Source organism: Natator depressus, chromosome 7 (assembly GCF_965152275.1).
Source record: "Natator depressus isolate rNatDep1 chromosome 7, rNatDep2.hap1, whole genome shotgun sequence".
Taxonomy (NCBI): domain Eukaryota; kingdom Metazoa; phylum Chordata; order Testudines; family Cheloniidae; genus Natator; species Natator depressus.
In genome coordinates this window covers 1,643,600-1,658,207 of record NC_134240.1, presented here as the reverse complement: position 1 = coordinate 1,658,207, position 14,608 = coordinate 1,643,600, and the positions used below count along the sequence as shown (strand labels likewise).

The following is a 14,608-nucleotide window of genomic DNA, read 5'->3' as shown; positions in this document are numbered from 1 at the left end:
AGAAGATCGTTGGGGGCAGAATAGAACTGGACAAGGAGAAGTAGTCTGGAGATAAATGTGAGAAGGGAGGGACAGGCAGTAGAAACAAAAGTGAAACCGTTTGAGCAGCATATTCCAGAAGTCTTGAGGTCTTTCTGAGTGTAGCCTTCTTGAGTTGAGATCTACCATACCATTTTCTCACTAGAAGGAAAAACCTATAATGGCAGCAGGCCGTAAAAGAGACCCAGTTTGGGAATAAGAACCATTCAAGAAATATATGTTTGCTGATAATGTTTTAAAGAAAGTCACACCCGTGAACTGGTGGAAGTCACTTAAGCACTTGGATTCAGAGACTGTTGAAGTGATAATCTCACTTAACAGCAGTACCTTATTCTGCTGGTGTAGAAAGAATATTTTCCTCCTTTGGACTAATTCATTCCAAATTGAGAAATCGTTTGGGACCTGAAAAAGTAAGAAAGCTTGTTTTTCTTTTCCAGATTATGAACAAACAGGAAAATGAAGGTGAAGATGACTGAGTTAGCTGCAGAAGCCAATATTTTAAGTTTCTCATGTTGACCTGGCTGACACAGTCAATTTAAAGTATTTAATTTACTATTTTAGTTAAAAACAAATTTAACAAAAACAAATCTGATTTTAAAAAACGTGAATGTTTAACTAAATTCAGGTTTCAGAATGGTAGCCGTGTTAGTCTGTATCAGCAAAAAGAATGAGGAGTACTTGTGGCACCTTAGAGACTAAAATTTGAGCATAAGCTTTCATGGGCTAAAACCCACTTAATCAGATGCATGCAATGGAAAATAAAGAGAGAGAGAGACACACACACACACACACACAGAACATGAAAATGGGTGCTGCCATACCCACTCTAATGAGAGTGATCAGTTAAGGTGAGCTATCATCAGGTGGAGGGAAAAAAAACCTTTTGTAGTGATAATCAGGATGGCACATTTCCAACAGTTGACAAGAAGGTGTGAGTAACTGTAGGGGGAAAAATAAGCATGAGGAAATAGTTTTACTTTGTGTAATGACTCATCCACTCCCAGTCTTTATTCAAGCCTAATTTAAAGGTGTCCATTTTGCAAATTAATTCCAATTCAGGAGTTTCTCATTGTAGTCTGTTTCTGAAGTTTTTTGGTTGTAGTAATCCCATTTTTAGGTCTTCTGAATTCGGCAACACCCATTTTTTCATGTTCTCTGTGTATATATACACAGACAGACAATCTTCCTACTATATTTTCCACTGCATGCATCCGATGAAGGGGGTTTTAGCCCACAAAAGCTTAGGCTCAAATAAACTGGTTAGTCTCTAAGGTGCCACAAGTACTCCTTGTTCTTTTAACTAAATTCAGAAATTCATATGCTTGTTTTGTTAAAATATTATGATTGCTGTTGAAGAAAAAAATCCAGAACATAACACGTTGTTGTTTTTAGTTAAATAAAACAATTTAAAATGTCTGTCTGGTGATGTTCTCCTCCTAATACAGCACGGCAAGAAAATCCTCCAAATATTAACGATTAACCTGTTGAATTGGAGATAGTTCACCTCCCAATGACTTCATCAATATCTGCTTCAATTACCTTTAGTAATTGAAATAACCAATCACTCACTCATTTTCTGATATAGCTGTAAAACTAATCTGAAAAGTTTTCAAAATAAATCACTTTAAAAATGTAGTGTGTACCTTCTAAAAATGAAACCTACATCTATCTCTGAGTTGTGAAGAATATGTGTTAAGGTTATAACAACCAACAAGAATGCACTTTTACGTAGAAATCCATGATTAAATCAAGTCTTCCTGACAGTGATCTAAATCATGATTTAAATCAAATCCACCCTGACAAAATGTCCAATAACTCCTTGGAATGTACTGGGAACAACTTTTCAGAATATGGAAGTAATAACTAGGGGGACAACCATTTTACACTAGACTCTGTCCAACAGGAATTGGCTGTGAATCTGAAGGTAGAATGCACTTTGGGTGAAAGTGATCATGAAATTATAGATTTCATGATTTTAAGGAAAGGAAGGAGTGAGAGCAGCAGAATTAGGACAATGCACTTCAAAAAGAGCAGACTTTAACAAAGTCAAAGTACTAGCAGATCCCATAGGAAGAAAATCTAAGGGATAAAAGGAGTTCAAGAGAGCTGGCAGTTTCTCAAGAAGACAGTACTAAAGATACAACAGCAAACTATCCTGATGCAAAGGAAAGATAGCAAAAATAGTGAGGCGAATATGGATTTATCAGGTGTTCTTTAATGGTTTGAAAATCAAAGGAATACTACAAAATGTGGAAACATGGGCAAATTGCTAAGGAGGAGTACATAAGAACAGTGCAAGCACAAAGACACAAAATCAGAAAGTCTAAGGCACAAAATGAGTTACATCAAGTAGGGGACATAAAAGGTAGTAAGAAAAGGGTTTACGAATATATCAGGAGCAAGAGATAGATAAAGGAAACCATAGGTTCCCTTAGCAGAGAAGGAGAGCTAATAGCGGACAGCTTCAAGAAACCTAAGGTGTTAAGTACTTATTTTTCATCAGTCTTCACCTTAAAGGTCAATGGTTACTAGATAGCCAACACAATTAATAATAATAATGGGGAAGAAACAAGCCAAAACAGGGAAAGAGCTAGGTTAAAGAATATCTAGACAAATTAGATGTATTCAAATCATGGCCCAACGAAAGGGTACTTAAGGATACTGGAAAGGGTACTGAAGCAACCTCAGAACTGTCAGGTTTCAGAGTAACAGCCGTGTTAGTCTGTATTCGCAAAAAGAAAAGGAGTACTTGTGGCACCTTAGAGATAGTCTCTAAGGTGCCACAAGTAATCCTTTTCTTTTTGAGAACTGTCAGGATTATCTTTGAGAATTCACGGAGACAGACAAGGACCCAGAGGACTGGAAAAGGTCCAACATAGTACCTATATTCCAAAAGGCGAACAAGAGGACCTTTGCAATTATAGTCCAGTCAGCCTAAATTCAATACCTGGAAAGACACTGGAACAAATTAAACAATCACTATATAAGCACCGAAAGGATAATAGGGTAATAAGGAATAGCCAACATGGATTTGTCAGGAACAAATCAATCTAATTTCCTTCTTTGACAAGGTTACTGGCCTAGTGGATGGGGGGGGACAACAGATGTGATATATTTTGATTTTAGTAAAAAGAAAAGGAGGACTTGTGGCAACAAAGAAAATAACAGAAAGCCACTAGCCATCACTTTCAGGCCCCAACTAAAACCTCTCCAACGCATCATCAAGGATCTACAACCTATCCTGAAGGATGACCCATCACTCTCACAGATCTCGGGAGACAGGCCAGTCCTTGCTTACAGACAGCCCCCCAACCTGAAGCAAATACTCACCAGCAACCACACACCACACAACAAAACCACTAACCCAGGAACCGATCCTTGCAACAAAGCCCGTTGCCAACTGTGTCCACATATCTATTCAGGGGACACCATCAGAGGGCCTAATTACATCAGCCACTATCAGAGGCTCGTTCACCTACACATCTACCAGTGTGATATATGCCATCATGTGCCAGCAATGCCCATCTGCCACGTACATTGGCCAAACTGGACAGTCTCTACATAAAAGAATAAATGGACACAAATCAAGTGTCAAGAATTATAACATTCAAAAACCAGTTGGAGAACACTTCAATCTCTTTGGTCACTCGATTACAGACCTAAAAGTGACAGTTCTTCAACAAAAAAAACTTCAAAAACAGACTCCAATGAGAGACTGCTGAATTGGAATTAATTTGCAAACTGGATACAATTAACTTAGGCTTGAATAAAGACTGGGAGTGGACGGGTCATTACACAAAGTAAAACTATTTCCCCATGTTTATTCTCCCCCCCCCCCGCACTGTTCCTCACACATTCTTGTCAACTACTGGAAATGGCCCACCTTGATCATCACTACAGAAGGTTCCCGCCCCCTGCTCTCCTGCTGGCAATAACTCACCTTATCTGATCACTCTTGTTACAGTGTGTATGGTAACACCCATTGTTTCATGTTCTCTGTGTATATACATCTCCTCACTGTATTTTCCACGGTATGCATACAATGAAGTGAGCTGTAACTCACGAAAGCTTACGCTTAAATAAATGTGTTAGTTTCTAAGGTGCCACAAGTACTCCTGTTCTTTTTGCGGATACAGACTAACACAGCTGCTACTCTGAAAACTTGATTTTATTGAGGCTTTTGACAATCCCAAATGTCATCCTCAAACAAACTAAGGAATGTGATCTAGATGAAATTACTGTAAGGTGGGTGCCCAACTGGTTGAAAGACCACACTCTAAGAGTAGTTATCAATGGTTCGCTGTCAAACTGGGAGGACGTATCTAGTGGGGTTTCATAGGGGTCTACCCTGGTCTGACATTCAATAACTTAATGAATTACTTAGATAATGGAGTGGAGAGTATGCTTATAAAATTTTAAGATGACATCAAGTCAGGAGGAATTGTTAGAACTTTGGAGGACAGGATTAACATTCAAAACAACCTTGACCAATTAGAGAATTGGTCTGAAATCCATAAAATGAAATTCAATAAAGAAAAGTGCCAAGTACTACTTAAGAAGGGAAAATCAAATACACACTACAAAATGGGGAATAACTGACTAGGTGATAGTACTTTTGAAAAGGCTATAGGAATTACAGTTGATGAAAAACTGAATGAATCAAAAATGTGATGTAGTTGCAAAGAAGGTTAATATTCTGGGGTGTATTAATAGGAGCATCGTGTGTAAAATACAGGAGGTAATTGTCCTGCTCTACTTGACACTGGAGAGGCCTTAACTGGAGTCCTGTGTCCAGTTCTGCGCATCACAATTTAAGAAAAATATAGACAAATTGGCAAGAGTCCAAAAGAGACCAAAAAAGCAATAAAATAATAAGCTACTAGAGCCCCTTTTTTAAAAAATGCATAAACCTACCTCTACAACTATTTATAGAGGGGTCTTATGGAATCCAGATATAAATTTGTTTTGGCAAATATATAATATAAATAAATCTCCTGAGTAATCTCTTAATATGGCTGACTTGAAACTTAGACTCTAAAAATCCTTATTTGGGAAGTATTAAAGCTGTAATGTATAATGAAGGACTGTGTGTACTAGAAAATGTTTTAAAAATTATGAGAAAGTATCCAAAGAAAACGGATTCATTTGAAAACCATTTACATTTTATCATAAGCATTTAGTTGAGATTATTTAAAATACACATTCTGAGAAATTACCTTTTACATTTTTACTGCTAAGAATACACATGAACTCAAAAATTCAATACTTCATTAAAATGTTTACAGATATGAAAAGTAAAGCATACCATTTTGATCTTCATGTGATAAAGTGCTCAGCTGAAAACAGAGAAGCCTCATTATGAAAATATGAAACAACTGGAGCTTTCACAGAAACGTTGTACTGTACATTTTCATAGGAATAGGAAGAAAGTACCTGCACTCCTATAAAGTTACAATTGTATAAACTGGTGGGCTAACTCACCAGCTCAGGAATGAACCAGTGCCATGCCAGAGTCTGTTTCAGGCCCTGGCCTCAGGGTACAATTATTCATACACAAAACATTCATGAAGTAACTTAAAACAAAACAGGTTGCAGTACCCAGAAGCCTTTCTCCTTGTTTCTGTCAGCCCCTGAAAGAGGACACACCTCTTCCTTCAATCCCCTGCTGAGTCGTATTATTTTTATTTATTATTTGTATTACCATAATACCTACCAGGCAGCCCTTAATCCCTTCAGAGCAGTTTCACCCTGTCACTGTTTGTAACAGGACACTTGTATACATTTGTCACTCTGCTGGGAAATGGCCATGCCATTTCTTCAGTGTTGCTGCAAATGGCACCATTATTCTTTGATAATTCAGCAAACATATTTTTCCATTAAAACCCAATTTCATAGCTTCTAATGACTGACCCAATATGCAATCTATTAAAAAGATTTTCACAATGGTAACTGTCTTCACCCTTTTAATTTGCACCAGTATGATAGACATTTTAGATATGTACAAATACAGAGTCTCTGCTCTGAACAGTTTACAATGAAGGAGACCGATGAAGCATGGTAAAGGGATTCATCAAGACAAGCAAAACAGCAGGGGTGAATTTTGCAGATACTTTGTTAGTTCCAAGGGACCTTTGTGGACCGAGGGGTTAGTTTTTCCTCCATCCAATCTTGTTCACATTACTTAGAAGGAAGAACTTTTTCTATCAGTCCCACTTTTTTTTATAGATGGACCACACCCTTGTCTCATAGATATGTCCCTCCAATCTGTTATCACATAGATCACTGCGCCTCTCTCAACTGCAATAGCATAACATCCATGGGACAGCTAAAGCAGTTGCTTATCAGGAAAAATATTAAGAAAATGTATAATTTTGGCTGTTTTTAGCATTTTGTCCCTTTTTTAAAAAAAGCGAACCACAGCAACTCTCCCTCCCATTTGAGAAAAGAACTGACCAAATGGAACCGGGGAGAGCCAGCAGCAAGTGACCTGCCACTAACCACAGTCTGGGAACCTCTGGTTTACACACCAATAATACAGTATCTAGAGCATATGTCACTGGATTACTCAACCATTTACTAATTTAGTGTGGAACCTTACTAAACTTACACTAATGACAGAAAACCACTGCAAATTAGCAAAATCGGAAACATAATAAAAGAGCAAGGATAATACAGTACCAGGTTAACTTTGTTCATTTTGACAATTAAAACGGAATTATAATTTACAATATTTTATAACGCACTAAAATGTTCTATCATACAGTTGTAAAAATAATCAAGTTTTAGAAATAAAATAGTTCACTACAGACTATTAAATATTTGATAAATGGGGAGAAATACAGAGGTGATGTATTAGAATTCACTGCAAAAGACCATGTTCAAGAACAAAGGTGAGAATAAAGGATATGATATTCTGTGAGAGGAAACTTCTGAAATAGATTCAAATCTTTATACATAATGTGCCTCGAAACCATATATACTGAATTACTGATAAATCTGTAAATGGCTGTACTGATACCATACTCATTTCAGTACAAGACAGAAATAATTATAAAAGGAACCTAACAATTTCCCTGATTTTGTGAAAATACAGAAGTTTAAATTTGTCTAATAGAAAGTATAGGTAAATTATAAACTTCATACGAAACACTAAGCTGTCATGGGATAAGAGGAAAGGTCCTCTCATGGATAGGAAACAAAGGGTAGGAATAAATGGTCAGTTTTCAGAATCATCATGTTCCCATTATGCCTCTGGCGTTTAGGGCAGCGACAAAGCTCCTCCATTCCTATCAGTTTCTGGCAAGTCTGTCAATGGTTCACCAGCTGTGCCCCAGGTTTTTCAGCTCGGTTTCCACAGCTCTTTGCCATGTTGTTTTGGGGCAGCCTCGTTGTCGCTTGCCTTCAGATGTCCATCTTATTGCTACTCTGGTGATGGAATCAGTTTCCATCCAAAGCACACAGCCAATCCATCTCCAACGCCTCCTGACAATGATGGTGCTCATCATTGGCTGCACTGTGTCAACAGATCTTGGTTGAGATTGTTCAGGGCCAAAAGATAGACGATTTTTCTGAGGCAGGTTGTATGGAATGAAGACTGTTTGGACATGTCATACTGTCTCATTTCCCAGCATTCTGTACTATAAAGTAAATTGAAAGTATACAGCTCTGATAAATCTTGAGTTTGGTTTTGGTGTTGTATTTTGATGATTTCCAGACAGTATTTAAGGCTACTGAAGGTGTCCCTGGCTTTACTGATTTTGTTCTGGATGTCCTGGCTTGCTTCACTATCCTAGCTGATGGTGCTGCCCAAGTACGTGAATGTTTCTACACTGATGAGAACATGATCCTCCATCCATACTGGTCATGGTGAGGCAATATTAAAAGTCATGATATCTGTTTCATTACAATTGATTTTCAGTCCAATTTGCCTGCTGAATGCGTTGAGTCAAGTTGTTTTTTCTTGTATATGGTGTTGGGTATGTACTAAGAAAGCGAGATCATCTGCAAAATCCAGGTCTTCAAGGGATGAGAAGGGTGTCCATTTAATGCCTCTTGGCATATCTCCTGTTGTACGCTGCATTACCCAGTCAATGCCAATGTTGAAGAGGATTGCAGACATGATACACCCCTGACATATTCCTGTTTCGACTTCAAAACTGAGCTCACTGTAATCAACACTGCATGTAAAGTTGAAATAAAAGCTTCTGGTGATGATGATTATATGAAGAGGGATTCCATATGCCCGCAGAATGCACCATAGGCTGGAATGCTATCAAAAGCCCTCTCAAAGTCTATGAAGTTTATGTAGAGCTGCTGTTCCCATTCTAAACATCGTTCTATTATGTTTCATAGAGTGAAGAACTGGTCTGTGAATCCACGCCTTTCCAAAAACCGGCCTGCTCTTTTCCGAGAACGCTATCAACTGCCTCTGATATATGCTGGACTATGATTTTACATAATACTTTGCTCGGCACAGATAAAAATGTGATACCATGCCAATTATTCCAATCACAGAGAATTCCTTTGTTTAGTATCTTCACTATAACCCCACTGGTCCACTCATCTGGCATTTTTTCCCTTTCCCAGATTGATGTAAATAGAGGGGCCAGGATAGATGCTGCTAACTCAGGATTTACCTTGAACAATTCTGCATTTAAGTTATCCTTGCCTGGAGCTTTCCCATTTTTTAAGGATTTGATGGCTTGAATGATCTCTTCCTTAGTTGGTGTCTGTGTTGATATCAAGATCATCTTCTGCCTCCTGAATGTTGAGAATCATTAAGAAAGCGCTCAATAATAAGACAGAAAATATCATATTGCCTCTATATAAGTCCATGGTACATCCACATCTTGAATACTGCATACAGATGTGGTCGCTACACTTCAAAAAAGATATATTGGACTTGGAAAAGATTCAGAAAAGGCAACAAAAATTATTAGGGGTATGGAATGGCTTCCGTATGAGCAGAGAGTAATAAGACTGGGACTTTTCAGCTTGGAAAAGAGACTACTAAGGGGGGATATGATTGAGGCCTATGCAATCATGACTGGTGTGGAGAAAGTAAATAAGGATGTGTTATTTACTCCTTCTCATAACACAAGAACTAGGAGCTCACCAAATGAAATTAATAGACAGCAGGTTTAAAACAAACAAAAGGAAGCATTTCTTCACGCAATGCACAGTCAACCTTTGGAACTCCTTGCCAGAAGTTGTTGTGAAGGCCAAGACTACAACAGGGTTCAAAAAAGAACTACATAAATTCATGGAAGATAGGTCCATCAATGGCTATTAGCCAGAATGGGCAGGGATGGTGTCCCTAGCCTCTGTTTGCCAGAAGCTGGGAATGGGCAACATGGAATGGATCACTGGATGATTACCTGTTCTGTTAATTCCCTCTGGGGCACCTGGCATTGGCCACTGTCGGAAGACAGGGTACTGGACTAGATGGACCTTTGATCTGACCAGTATGACCGTTCTTATGCTCATTTGGCAATTATTTTCTACCATTCTCATTGAATGGTAAGAGTGAACAGCTTCTAAAAAAATTTCTAATTTAGTACAAAATTCAACATAATTAGATTAATTTAAAGACAAACATTCTTCATTATGAAAAAAACTGAATATATTTAGCATGTAGATGGGAACAGTTATGGGAAATAAACTGTATAAAAATTATAAATTTAAAGATCTATGTTGTCCATTGTCATGGAAAATTAAAATAATTTAGAAACTAATTCCACTCCCCCCCCTTTTTTTTTAGCTTGAGGCTATGCATTATTCCTTACATAGTCACACAGCATATGTTTCTCAAATGCTGCATCTAGTTTCCATTCTCAGTCACTTTATGCATCCAATGAAGTGAGCTGTAGCTCACGAAAGCTTATGTTCAAATAAATTGGTTAGTCTCTAAGGTGCCACAAGTACTCCTTTTCTGTTAGTGGAAGAGTTGACCATACTCAGGCATTTGTACATTTTCTCTGTTCCCATTTTGCTTCTTACTTACAGCTAAAAAGGCCTGAAAGATATTAAATATGCTTTGTCTTCTGTTGTTGTATTTACACTAGAGACATCAGGTTTTGACTTCTCCATGTTTGCTGGAGGACTAGTAGAATTATTACTCTTATTATTACTTATTATTTCAAAGGCTCCTATCACCATGATATTCAAGTGCCAACATCATAAGAGACAAATTTGAGCAATTTAGAGATAAAGGTGTTTTAAACAGACTCTTTAGAGCTTGTTATCAATACTTATTTAACCCAAACATTTGGTGAACATGTGGGGAAAAAAGCTCTCAGTGAAAGCTGAAAGAGCCCTCACCCATTCAAACTGAGGATTCACAAAGCTGCACTCTAGTTCTCAGTTCCAAGGAATCCCCCAGCAAAGGAACAGGACACAAGACTTGGTATTACTAATATTTCTAAGAGAAAAAGCAGACAGTTTCTTTGTTGTTTGCTTAAGTCCTTTTTATAAGCTGAGAACAGGCAGAAAGGGCAGAATGATTGATTTCTCCTTTGCAAGTCACCTCCAAAGCAGACTCAGTCACCTTTGTTTCAGAGTAAAGAAAAATGCTGATCAAGACACTTTCATACTCTCAAGTGGAAAAAAAAATGCTCTGTATTAGGGTTTACTGCTTTTAAATATACTCTCAGTAAAACACTTCCGAGAAACTTTGCTTTGGTGTTCTACTCGTCTCAGCAACCATTTATTGCTTTATTACTGAGTACTACAAATCAACGGGGATTTATCCCTGAATAATTGATTTTGTTCAGAAAGATCAAAGCAGCCGCTGAAATCTTCACCTTTGGAGGTGCACTATAAAAGTTATCAGAAATGCATGTCATACTACCTTAATGGCAGCAGGTGCAACCTATGTAAGGTACAAATTCCAGATTAACTCACTGTTACTAAAAACATCATAATTGCCACTTACAAATCTTACCCACAAGAAAAATATATATTTTGCCTAGCAAATAAATCAAGCCACTGTTACAGAGAAACTTGCAGCACACGCTACACATTACAAGTCTGTTTTAAAACTAAGCTAAATGTTAACTCCTCATAGATTTTACATACAAAAGCTTATTCAGGTCCTGAGAAAGAAGAATTAGTGTACAGAAGTAAACATAAAAAGAAAAGGAGGACTTGTGGCACCTTGGAGACTAACAAATTTATCTAAGCATAAGCTTTCGTGAGCTACAGCTCACTTCATCGGATGCAGCCAATGAAGTGAGCTGTAGCTCAAGAAAGCTTATGCTCAAATAAATTTGTTAGTCGCTAAGGTGCCACAAGTCCTCCTTTTCTTTCCGCAGATACAGACCAACATGGCTGCTACTCTGAAAGAAGTAAACATATATGCCAGAAATTGCACCCTCACATTACTATTCACAATTAAACCACAAAGTACTATATCCATAGTAATCAAAAGCTTCCAACAGTGAGAAATAAGGCTGACTTCAGAGGGACTCCACATGGGTACAAGGGACTACTCATGTGGAGTACAATGCAAGATTGGAGTCCTATGTAATTAGGGAATGTTGACCCTCATTTGAGCAACAAGCTAATTATCCTATATCAGAGATAACCCATATTTAAATCCAATTCAAAAAAAGGTTATATACATGAAATTGCATAAGTATTTAATCAAAATATTACTCAAGCATTCAGAAACTGATCTAATCAAAATCCACATAATCAGAGATAAGACGGACTTACAAAGATTTAGCCCCTTAAAACAGGGATTTAGGAATCTGTAATTTTTTGCAAAAATAAATGACAAACTAAAACCACGAGCATGATTTTTGGTTGTTTTTTTAAGATGCATCCCTACAGCCTACACTACTGTAGGATCCAAGAGACTTACAAACATTGATGAATTGGCAAAAGTAGGCTGATCAAAGCATAGGACTGGAGAGAGGTTACCAGTGGAGTTCATCAAGGATCAGTCGTGGGACCAATCCTACCGAATATTTTTATCAATCACCCTGGCACAAAGAGGAGGAGTGTGCTAATGAAATTTGCTGCTGATACAAAGTTGGAAAACATCAGCCATACAGAAAAGGATCAGAATATTATACAGGAACATCTGGGTGACCTTGAAGACGGGAGTAACAGAAAAAACTGGATGAGATTCAACAGTACGAAGTGTAAGGTCATGAACTTAGGGCCTAAAAAGAATTTCTGCTATAAGCTGGGAGCTCATCAGTTGGAAGCAACAGAAGAGGAGGGAGATTTGAGTGTGCTGGTCAATCACAGGATGATTATGAGCCACCAATGTGATGAGGCTGTGAAAAAGGCAAATGTAGGATGCATTACGCAAGACATTTCCAGTACAGATAGAGAAGTAATAATGGCACCGTACAAGGTACTGGTAAGACCTCCTTTGAAATGCTGTATACAATTCTGGTCACCCATGTTCCAGTTTGAATTAATCTTTCTTGAACAGGTGCACAAAAGAGCAATTAGGATGGTCAGGATAACTGAGTGCCTATGTTATGAGAGACTGGAAGAGCTTGGCTTGTTTGGCCTAACAAAAAGCAGGCTGAATAGATATATAACTGCTCTCTATAAATACACCAAGCACCAGGAAGGGTAACGAGTTATTTAAGTTAAAGAACAATGTTGGCATAAGAACACCAGGGTATAAACTGTCCATGAAATTAAAAGAAGGTTTCTAATCATCAGAGAGTGAGGGTCTGAAACAGCCTCCCAATAGGAGTTGTGGGGGCACATAGCCTACTCTTCAGTGGGCTGTGATGTTTTGGTCCGATTTTGATTGTTATGTTCAGTGTGCCAGTGGCCTGTGACATAAAGGAGATCACTGGATGATCTGGTGGTTCCTTCTGGTCTTAAACTCTTACTCTAAATCATATAAAGAAAAGGAGTACTTGTGGCACCTTAGAGACTAACCAATTTATTTGAGCATAAGCTTTCGTGAGCTACAGCTCACTTCATCGGAGCTCACGAAAAGCTTATGCTCAAATAAATTGGTTAGTCTCTAAGGTGCCACAAGTACTCCTTTTCGTTTTGCGAATACAGACTAACACGGCTGTTACTCTGAAACCTGTCTAAATCATATCAGTTCCAGAATTATCCCTTTGGGGGGGGAGGGGAGGGAAAGTTGTCTTACCTGTGACTTTTCATTCTTGGAACCTGCACATCAGATAGTTTTCACAGTGGGACATTCCATGTCATAGCAACTGGAGGCAGACTAGATGTCTAATCTGAGTTTTAGGATTCTCCAGAATGGTAAATTCCAAAGCTGAAAAAAACCCTGCATCAAAGCTTAAAAGTGCTATTCAGCTCAAATAATTTGCAGCAGAGCCTTGACATGAAGTTTAGGGATGGAACACCCTCTTCTCTTTCAAACTACTCAACAAATAAGCATTAGCCAGAAAAACACCCTGGACATAGTGTCATCCTTTGAGGGAGCGCCAGACTGTCTGACACACAGGTCTAAGAATGAAAAATAAGATAAGAAAGTTTTCCCTCTCACTCCTCTCCCTCTTCTAGTCTTCACAGCAGGATGCAGAAGTTAGTAAGTCATCCCTAGAGAGGGAAGAATGATTCAGTTTACCCGTGTAGAATTGCACCCTGACTGTAACATCTGTAACAACGTTCCACCAAACACTGCATCAGCTGAGGGAAGGATGTCAGCTTGAAAAAGTGACTGAGTTTATTACATGATATTTTCTTTCTTTTAGGCCTCTCTCTTGCAAGACTTCACAAGGACTCAGTATGCACAGATCTTTATGAAGAATTGACACTTTGGTACTAGTGTCTCCTTACTGCCCTTTTGTGATGCCCATTGGATGGATCTTGTATAATATTGCTCAGAAATACAACCTACCTACCTCCCTAAACTATGTCCTTGCCTCCTTCGTAAGTCATCTGTTACAGTGCTACATAAGAGCATTCTAAGACAACACATAGTACTTCGCACCTTGCCATTTTTGTAGAATTGGTGGTATTTGTGAAAATTTCAGAAAATAAACTAGAAGAGATAAGCCAAAATAGCATAACTCGACAAACCACATGTCTATTTGATTGACATTCATATTTATGAATTTAGTCACTGGAAGCAATCAAAGCTCTTGTAATACAATTACTGGAGTGCATTTGTGTTGCTATAAAGTAAAGTTACAGTTCCCATTTTTCAAGGGATTATCATTCAGATGTAAACGCTAGCTCTTTATATAAACAAGTTTGTTGTAAAGAGCACTGCAGTAATCCTTCAGGTAAACCCATTTAGCTTGCAGATTGATCCCAGTAGATTTTTCTCTACTGTATTATTCACACTGCAGCACTGAACGTTCATGTTAAAATTCTTTATAAAACTTGATAAATATTACTAAGCACATGCAGGACACTGCACTTCTAATGGATGAAACTGAGTTAGGAATTTATCCTAAAATGTTCAGCATTAATAAATAAATATATATTTTGCATGTTTGTTCCTGAAGAATTCCAAAGCATTTCACAAACTATATACAAAATTATTTCACCTCATCGGTAGCCACTTTATGAGCAGCACAAAGCAACAATTTATAAGACCGTAAGACTAATAAAG

The 14,608-nt window shown here is 38.0% G+C and overlaps 1 protein-coding gene and 1 long non-coding RNA gene across 2 annotated transcripts in view; both read right to left on the bottom strand.

Moving 5' to 3' along the window:
- PRKAR2A (protein kinase cAMP-dependent type II regulatory subunit alpha) overlaps positions 1-14,608 on the bottom strand; it is a 158,082-nt gene that overhangs the window by 135,400 nt on the left and 8,074 nt on the right. The gene's annotated exons all lie outside the window — the stretch shown is intronic.
- Positions 406-5,556, bottom strand: LOC141990341 (uncharacterized). Its single transcript, XR_012640156.1, has 3 exons — positions 5,473-5,556; positions 5,345-5,375; positions 406-441 (listed from the first exon to the last, which is right to left on the bottom strand). It is a non-coding gene; the product is annotated as an uncharacterized LOC141990341 (long non-coding RNA).